The sequence below is a fragment of the Penaeus monodon genome, chromosome 16 (genome assembly GCF_015228065.2).
Source record: "Penaeus monodon isolate SGIC_2016 chromosome 16, NSTDA_Pmon_1, whole genome shotgun sequence".
Lineage (NCBI taxonomy): Eukaryota > Metazoa > Arthropoda > Malacostraca > Decapoda > Penaeidae > Penaeus > Penaeus monodon.
Genome location: NC_051401.1, coordinates 28,778,399 through 28,789,229, shown reverse-complemented (window position 1 = coordinate 28,789,229; position 10,831 = coordinate 28,778,399).

Genomic DNA, 10,831 nt, shown 5'->3' with positions numbered 1-10,831 from the left:
TCTCCCTCTCTCCTCTCTCTCCCTCCCCCCCTCTCTCTCTCCTCTCTCTCTCTCTCTCGTCTCTCTCTCTCTCCTCTCTCTCTCTCCTTCTCCCTCTCTTCTCCCCTCCTCTCTCCCTCCCTCCCTCCCTCACTCCCTCCCTCTCTCTGCTCTCTCTCTCCCCTCTCCTCCTCTCTCGGGCTCTCTCTCTCTCTCTCTCTCTCTCTCTCTCTACCTACCTATCTCTCTACCCCTCTCTCTACCTCTCTCTCTCTCTCTTTTTCAACACACAACACACACACACACCACACACACACCAACACACACACACACACACACACACACACACACACACAAACACACACGCACACATCATATATATAATATATATATATATATATTATATATATATATATATATATATATATATATATGTGTGTGTGTGGCGGTGTGTGTGTTGTGTGTGTGTGGTGTGTGTGTTGTGTGTGTGTGTGTGTTGTGTGTGTGTGAATGATCCAGTCTACGGGAAAAAAAATCCCACTTCATAAGCATCATGAAAACTTATGCAAGCATTAGTTACCTAGAAATGAGATTTTTTCAGCAATTAGTCGCGCGCACACTAACCAGAATGGTCCATTATTCAGGATGGATGACGTCTGCCGCAGTCGAGGCTTGTGCCCCGACGACATGCCGAGTCTGAAGGAGATGCAGTTTCGGGGCCACCCTCTTTATCCAAAACCAGTACGTACGACAGCGACCATCCTTTTGAGACCATGCAATGATAAACGATATTATGTATATCTGCTTAGATATAGTCTGCATATGAAGTTTCTCCGTTTAGTATATATAACTTCCCAGTTTGAATGTGTTGTTGGATCTCTTTCCAGCGTGAGAACCTTGGAAAACCCCCCCACGACCTCCATTCCGAATGTCATCGCTGTTGGCGGGATCCCTGCCGGCCCGCTCAGCCCCTTCTCGGGTACAGCTGCAACACTAATTAACAATTTCTGATGGAAATATACATCAGCTGCAACATAGCTTAGCATAAAAGAAACACTGCCACAACAGGAACGGTAAAAGAAGTCTTCATGAGACATAGTCTAAAACGCTCGTATTGTAGCAGTTTTTCTTTCTTTTTTATCTCGCAGACATACCGCAACCTTCAGCATGCCTCAGTATTCCGGGTTTTTAAAAAATCAATCACTAATACAGTAAATATGGAAATAAAAACGTAAAAGATGAGCCGTCTCCTCTAAAGGTTAGTTCCCACAGGACCTGGAGGAATGGGTTTTAAGGAGCGGCGAAGAAGGTTTTATCTTCTTCAGTCTTTGGATCTGCTGTCATACCATCGGTATGCCTGAGGGGTAAGTACGATTATACAGGTTTTGTTTTTCATGTCATTCTTCCGTACCATGTAAGACAAAATAAAAATAAAAAATCGGCAGTTAAGATACTAACCGATAAGAACAATAGAGATAAACGAGGTAATGTCAAGATGTTGATACATCAGCAAGGATATTGGGTACACTCATAAGCCATTTCAGTTATTCTTATCAATTATTCAACATTGACCGTCTATGATTTGCGATAATACTGAGACGAAAGCCGGAGGTGCTGCAGTAACCAAGTAATGATATTATTGTAATGAATTACTTCTAAGTCCGTGATCGTACTGAATTAATAGCCGTAAATCGGATATCTTTATATTATCCTGCTGTTAGGGTTTTTATCCGCAGCAGCAGTCAATGGGTCACTGGCAGTCCTCGGGCGGGGCAAGACGGCGTGCGGCGGCCAAACGAACTCGATCCCAATGGGAGCAAGAGGGAATGGCGCTTGAGGCTGCACGGGGAGGCATTGAACAGCGTCCGGGGGTCAATATGAAGTCTTATCTAAATGGAACATCAGATTTATCAGTGATCGTGTTCGAATATCTAATCTTAATCATGAGCATGAGTGTCGCCTAGTCCAAGACGTCCAGGTAAGTGTACCTCCTGCGCGCTCCACCTATTTTTGCTAACGGTATAAGCTAAAATGTTTGGAAAATGGAGACAGCCCATATGAGAAACAGAATACACCCCCCCCGTGTGTCTAATAAGATTAATGACGGTGTGAAAATTACTTGAATCACACCCAATCAGGGGAAAAGAGTATAGAGATTCCTATGTTTGTCGGCAAGTTGAGATATTGACCATTTAAAGGCTATGAAAAAATGGAGACTACTTAAGCAAGTCTCCCTTCGTCTCTCCTACATCTTCTCTAATGTATATTATGGCTACTGTATAGAGATAAAGTTTATATTGCTTATCTCATTTGGAGGGCTTTAATGCTTAGGAGGGGCCCCGCAAATAAAACCACTTATGTAGAATATGGTATGATGTGATATAATTTACATTATATTAGCGTAGCCGTTACTATTAGTAACAGTAGAAATACACGTGTAAACTTATCCAAAGGGTACTGGCTATAATCAGCGCCCAATCAACCGCAGGTACCGCCAGATCTTAGTGAAGGTGTTTGGGTCCCTGAAGCATGCGCGTGTTGTGGAAGTGTGGACCGGGACGACATGCCCGACCTGCACCCCAACGTCCGTCGGAAGTGGCTCCCACAGTGCAAGACATTTAGGTCAGGGCGCATTGATCTGAGGAGAGAGACAGTTGTATACCAAACCTTTCGTGTAGCTGTCTATGAGAAATGGCATGCGAATTTCATGATGAATCATGAACTGTCAGTCAATTATTAATTACAAACAGGATGTGGGTATACTAGATCAATCGGTAACATGTTAACTCATTTATGCTTCTGTATTCCAATTAATCTGAGGATTTGTGTTGAGGGCCATAAGTCCTCCGCCTCTTCATAACACACGGCGGACAAATGAGCACAAGGAAATCCACGTACCACGGCATCCGGTGCTGGCTTTACCTGTGCTGGGGGGACCAGCAAACAACCTGATTCAGGTGGCAAGGAGGGCTGGGCAAAAAGTCCTCTTTGACCAGCTGTCTGAGGTCGGCTTGGCGGAAGGGATTCGCTCGGTCATGGACGAGCGAAGGTAACAGACACAGGCGCCGGAGAAAGGAGTCTTATTATTCTGACCTTCATGTAGCCAGGGAAGTTCCCTTTGTTGCATACATGGGTCTTGAAGAGAAAGAAGAAAATTGGAAAGTGTCATGAAGTATCAACTAAGAAAACTGTCTGTATTTATTCAGTTCTCCTACCACACACACACACACGCAAAAGATGTATATATATATATATAATATATATATATAATATATATATTACATATATAGAATTTATGTATGGATGTATATATATAATATATATATATATATATATATATATATATATATATTAGGTATATATATAGATATATATATAAAATATATAAATATATTTTTTTTTTTTTTTTTTTTTTTTGTGTGTGTGTGTGTGGTGTGTGTGTGTGTGTGTGTGTGTGTGTGATGTGTGTGTGTGTGTGTGTGGTGTGTGTGGTGTGTGGGTGTGTGTGTGTGTGTTGTGTGTGTGTGTGTGTGTGTGTGTGGGTGTGAGTCTGCATGACTATCTGTGTGTGTGTGTATATGTATATATTATAACTATATATATATATATATATATATATATATCTATATCTAATACATATATATGTGTGATGCGTGTGTGATATATATATATATATATATAATATATATATATATAATATATATATAATATATATATATATATATATATATATAAACATGGTGTGTCGTGTGTGTGTGGCTGTGTGTGTGTGTGTGTTGTTTGTGTGTGTGGTGTGTGTGTGGTTATATAAGTTTATATTATATAATATTATATAATAGATATATATATACATACATATATCGTGTGTGTGTATATATATGTGTGTGTAGTGTGTGTGTGTGTGTGTGTGGTGGTGTGTGTGTGGGCGTGGGCGTGGGTGTGTGTGCGGGTGTGTGTGTGTGTGTTTGTGTGGTGTGTGTGTGTGTGTGTGTGTGTGTGTGTGTGTGTGTGTGTGTGTGTGTGTGCGTGCGTGGTGCGTGCGTGCGTGCTTGCGTGCGTGCGTGAGGCGTGCGTGTGTGTGCGTTAGGAAATTGCCAATGTGCTTCAACTGCCTACGTGATACCCAGCGACTTGTAGTTCAGTTTGACAAAGTTTTACCTTATTATAAACGTATTCTTATTCAGTTACTTGCAGCAGCTTGGACATTTCAAGGATATGTAATAAATGTGTTCATAATACATTTCATATAATATTACAACTGGATTAAGAGGAAATAATAGCAATGTCGCCCATACTGTATAGGTTGTGAACCTGAGTAAAGGACACATTCCATGGACTTGGTCCCCCACTGCCTTACATAGCCAACTCACCCAGCATGGAGGCGCAGACGCCACTACTAAGCCTTGCGTGTTGCAGAATGAGAGAAGAAGCAAAGCGGCCCTCGGGGATGAAGGATCAGCTCAGCCGCGGGGATGTCGGCATCGTACTGGGTGAACTACGTCCTCAGCACAAGGGAGCACCTCACCTGCCGGTCAACCGTGGCCATGGCGTGGTTGGGTTCAGTGTTCAGCATGCTGAGATAACGCACAGGAGGCTAAGTGTATTATTTATTGTATTTCTACTTGGATTTCATATTACATGCTTAGATTTTCATTTGATTTTTTCCAGAAAAAAAATCCGATAAACAGTCTTTCTAACCCTAACCCTCTAGGTACCAGTTTATAACGTCGATGTTTGGAGACAAAGGCGGCCAGTAGCGCTCTTGATCACGTCCTCCTCATAAGCTCCTCGCTGCAGGTGCGCGAGACTCTAGCTCCTCCAAAGGCAAGCGAAAAGCGTTTGATTTAAAAGTGAACGAGAGGAGGATGAGTGGTGAGTGTCTCTTTGTGTCTGTAGTCTGTGAACAGTGGTGTACTAGAGACGGTACTTTGTTGGAACATCATCGGATGGACATGTAAGAAAACAATAAATCAGAGTTGTGTACTTCAGCGTTCACACAAACCTACTATTTTTTTAGGACAAATAATTAGCAGAGCCATATAACTAGCAGAGGTTTGTTAAAACTACTTGAAATTCGATCTTTACAAGGGCACCGTTAACCCTTTAATGATTAATCTCCGGGAATTTGAGATAAATACATAATTAGGTAGAACTCTCCCTTCCATCTCGAGACCAGCCCTTCGTGATTTTTTGAAAACTCAATAAAAGAAGAGAAAAACTGTATTATATATAATTTTCCATAAAGAAGCCATTAAAGCTTGCTTCTTTTTTCATATTCTTTAGTGTAACGCGTTACCAGTGTAAGTGGTATGTATAGAACTTTATCATATTCATATTATTACAATACTGGGATAATTACTATTTCAATATTTTTATAATCACTAGTATCATTAATTTATTATATAAGAATTATTAATTCATTATCATATTATTATTGATTAATACTATCTATACTAGTAACGCTATTATTACTACTATTTTTTCATTAACTTTATTATTATAATAATTATTATTCATCATCATCATTTACTGTGGTTATGTCATCCCCATTATCCTTATCATATGTTTAAAGTGTTATTATGACAATGGCCTATTATCATTACTATTATTGTTATCATTATTATTCTATTGTCGTTGCTATCAGCATTTATCAGTATCATATTTTATCATATTGTTTTTATTATTATCCTTATCATCGCTCTAGTTTTTTATTATCATTATTATGTTCTTATACTATTTGCTATTATATCATTATACTACTATTATTCATCATTATTATAATTATCACTGTCATTACTCTCGTTATCATAATTATTTTTTGTCATTGTCATTATTATCATACTGTCATTATAATATGATTATACATCATTATTACCATTAGTATTATTACTATTATTATTGTTGTTGTCCTTATAACTACTGTTACTTATCTTTGCCATTACTATTAGTATATTATCATTATAATTATCACTATCATTATCAATACCACTATCATTATTATATTATAATTGTTATTGTCATTATCATTATCATGTCATTACTGTTATTTTCAATGTTTCATTATAAAATATATTACGTACTATTCTAACTATTTACTATCATCAATCATAGTTATATATTGCTTCATTTTGTTATCAATTCTTACTTCCCTTTCTTTTAGTGAGCTTTGACATTGCCTTCACCTTGGACTTGACGAGTAACAGCGGCAATCGCCCAAAAAAAACAATAAATAAATAAAATAAAACGTTAGGTCGAATGTGATATTTTTCTTTTCTTCTTCTTTTCTTCTTCCTCTGCTCGTATTTCTTCGTGTAATTAAGTGGAGCGTGAGGAAAAGTGTCCTTATAATAACGATAATGCAAAGACAAGACAAAATTGTTGAACGGAAAGTCCAAACCCCTTTGGAATAGCACAGGGGAGGGGTGACTACATAATTCAATTTAGTCGTAAAGGAGCTATGATATTACAGTTTCTCATAAATCGTTATAAGAAATGTGTTTTATTCTTCTTAATGTTAATTTTAAAAAAGGTCAGAGATGTGGATAATCACTTTTCGACGCTAGTAAAAATCATCTTTTTTAAGGATCAGGGTTTGAGATCTCAAGCAGATAAGAATCAAGAGGGCAGGAATCGATGATCCCAGGGAAGTGGGATTCGAAGAAAAAATGGCATTCTCCTCAAATAAAATGCAACTTAAAAAGTTCAAAGTAAGTATGCGAGAGCAAAAAGTTTAAAGAAAGTATACCGAAAGAATATAACGCAAAATAATAAGTGAAGAAAACGTAGACAAAATTGGCATAAAAGTTCAATACTAAAGCTGAAAATAAAGAACAGTATATGGAAAAATAAACACAAATTTGGATCAAAACCAATAATCAATATTAAAGGAACAAGGTTGACCCTTCGAATCGTAACACGAAAACACTTGAGACCTTAATGATAAGGTGACCTCATATCAAGAGTATCTGATGAAGAAAGCGAAATAAATTGATAAAGGAATGAATGAATAATGAAAAAAATTAATGAATAATAAATGTTACTTATTATTCAACGTGAAAGAATAATAATGAAAAACAGCTTACCCTCTATTATTAGAAGGTGGGGTCTCACCCTCTCTGGCCCTCCACCAGGGAATTTCCGTAACCTAGGAAACAGGAGGTTGGAGGCCTAGCAGTGGCCTTAGGAGTCGCCCAGCATCACAGCGCCCCCTTCGCCCCCGTGTCCTGTGCCGAGGTCGGTGTCTGTCGTCACTTCGGAATTCTGCGCATCTTGGGTGATAAGGTCTATGACGTCCCTTGGTGGTGCTGAGATCGGGGGGAGGGGGGGGGGAGAGAATGTAGGCTGGGGGTAAGAAGATAATAGAAAGCTGTAGCAAATTAGCAAATACGAAGTAAATTTAGATGCGCGCTCGTTTCTGCGATTTGCACAACAGGGACTGATCTTACAGGAGATAATTAACAGCGATTATTTGTAGGGCATAAATCGTATAACTTTATAGACCTAATTCTTCATCCAGATTCAGCTAAACGCGAGTTTTTGGAAGATCTATGAATTTTTTTATAATGCCGCCAAAGCCAAGATGCAGTGACCATTGTTAGACCATTAGTTGGAACTGTATAGATTTATGACCTAGATTACGCATGGGAGTGAAGAACGGTCGTGCTGAAAAATTCATGGGATACCCAATAGGCTAGGGACACTTCTGTTCAAATTTGGGCCAAAACGTATAGGACCTAGCTTCCCTCTCCCGGGTGGAAGGGTGGGATTCACGTCACTTTTTAGTTGCCGAAATCAGATCTCACTGTCCCATCCTTGTGTTAGAATACGCTCATCCTTATATAGATAGGATTTATTTATTTATTTATTCATTTATACGAAACCTTTGAGTTAGGCCAGAAGAGGTGAAGAAGCTAAACGGGCTGCGACTTTCCTTTCGAGTTTGCTTTCTCTTTATTTTTACAAATAAAGTAAATACATTCTTGGTTCTTCCCGCCAGCTTCTGGCACGCCCCTACCCACCCACCCCGGGGACACAATTGACACCTGCGTTGATGCTAGTCTATGAGCGGTGCACATACGAAATATTCTTTCCTAACATCGCCCTCGACGACCAAACCCTTTAAGTTAGTTACCCTCAAATACCACAGAAAATGTGAATCACTCTAACATCCAAAGGTAAATAAACCACTCTTACATACAACTTAATAACAAAATAGTAATCTTATATAATGTAATACACAGTCTATACTGCAGTAATCAATACACTAAAAGAATTTCGCCACTGTAAGTACGTACTCCACCATACATTCGCCGAACTTTATTCATAAATCAGTGCGTCCTATACGGAGCAAACACATTTTGCTAATGAAAGGGAATGGCAGTCACGAAGGTTTTACGTTAACATGCAATCGGTAACTGACCGCAACATTTAAATAACAGAATCTACAGGCTTTCTTATTGTGACACAATTTCTGTCTCACCGATAAAAGCAGTTGTCATCTATTTCTTCTGCACACCTAATTCTCCATACCACGGCCGATTTAGTATTGCAGCAGTTTTCCTACTAAAAAGGGCATGAACAGCAGTGAGGGGGTGCTTGCGGCTCTGCTGTGGTGCGTCCCCTGTTCCCGCAGTCTCCCTTGCCCGCGCTCGGATGAAGGCAGGGGAGTCGCATACACGGTTAATTACTTTTACGCACACACACACACACCACACAAACACACACACACAACACACACACACACACAAACACACACACCAACACACACACACCACACAACAACAACATATATAATGTGTGGGTGGCTGTCCTTTGTGTGTGTAATATATAATATATATATATATATATATAATATATATATGATATATATATAATATATATATATATATATATATATATATTTATTATATGTATATATTTATATAATATAATATATTGTAAATATATATATATATATATTTACGCACACACACATTACATACATAGTACATCTCTTTATATACACACACATCACACACACACCCACACACACAATATATATATATATATATATATATAAATATATATATAATATATTTTTAAAATATATATATATAAAATTATATATATATATTTTAGATATATAAAATATATATTTATATATATATATATATATTATTTATATATTTCTATATATATATATATATATTATATATTTATATAATAGAAAATAAATGGAATAGGGGATTGAAAGTTTTACTTAATTATGTTTTTTTGTTTTTCGTAAATATTAATATTTCCAAACATATTATTATACATAATAATCTATTATATAATATATATACATATTTATTATTATAAAATTATAAATATAAAATATATATAATATATTATATATATATATATATATAAATATATGTTTTGTATTTTGGTTTGTGTGTGATAAAATGAATTAATACATATATATAATATTAATATATAAATAGACTATGTATAAATAATATATATAAATATATATATAGATAAATATAGAAAGATAACAGAATAGAAGAAAGAGAGAAGAGAGAGAAGGAATAGAAAAAAGGAAGAGGAAGAACGAGAAAAAAAGTAATAAAAAATTATATTTTAAAATATATTTATATAAAATATATATAAAAATTTAATATCTATATTATATATATATAAAATATATTTATATGTAGTGTTTTTGTATGTGGGAAATTTATATTGTGTGTGTGTGTGTGTGTTTTTATTTTTATTTATAACAATTTATATACAGAGTTTATTAATAATATTATATATATATATTAATATATATATATATAATTATATATTATAAAATTATTATATATAATATATGTGTTGTATGTATATTTGTTATTTATTGTACACCCACACACACAACAACACACACAACCCCAAAACCCCCACAACACACACACAAAACCACAAAAAACAAAACACAAATAAAAAAAAAAAAACAAAAAAGAAAACAAAAAAAAACACACAAACACTATTATATATATTAATTATATATAAAATATTATAATAAAGATTATCATTAATTAAATACATACATAAAATAATATATAAATAAAATATATTAGCATATATAAAGAAAACAAAAACAAACAACAAAACACAAACAAACAAACCCCCAAAACCATTATAATATAAATTATATAAATATATATAGTAATTTTATAATATATATCTATATAAAACTAATATAAATGTTATATTATATATTTTATATATATATATATATATATATAAAATATGTATAAAATATATATTATTTGTTTTTTTTTTGGGGGGGTTTGGTTTTTTTTGTTTTTTTGAAAATTTATAATTAATATATATATATATATTATTATATAATTATAGATATATATATATATAAAATATATATATGAAAGTATATATAAAGAATATAATTATAATATATATATAAAAAATATATATAATAATTTTATATATATATAGTTGGTTTTTGTGGTTGTTTTTGTGGTTTTGTTGTTGTTTTTGTGTTGATGTTGTTGGGTTGTGTGTTATGTGTGTGTGTGATTGGGGTTGTGTAATATATATCATATATTTATATAGTTATTGAGATATATATTAAAATATATATTAGATATTAATAATATATTTTATATATAAATATTATCTATATAAGATATATATATTTATATATATATAAATGAAAATATATATATATTTATATATATATATATATATATATTTAATATTTAATTATACTCTATATTTTTAATATATATTTATATATTATATATTATATTATTATAATTATTTATTTTATATATTTATATATTATAATATATATATAAAATTTATATATATATATATTTATAAT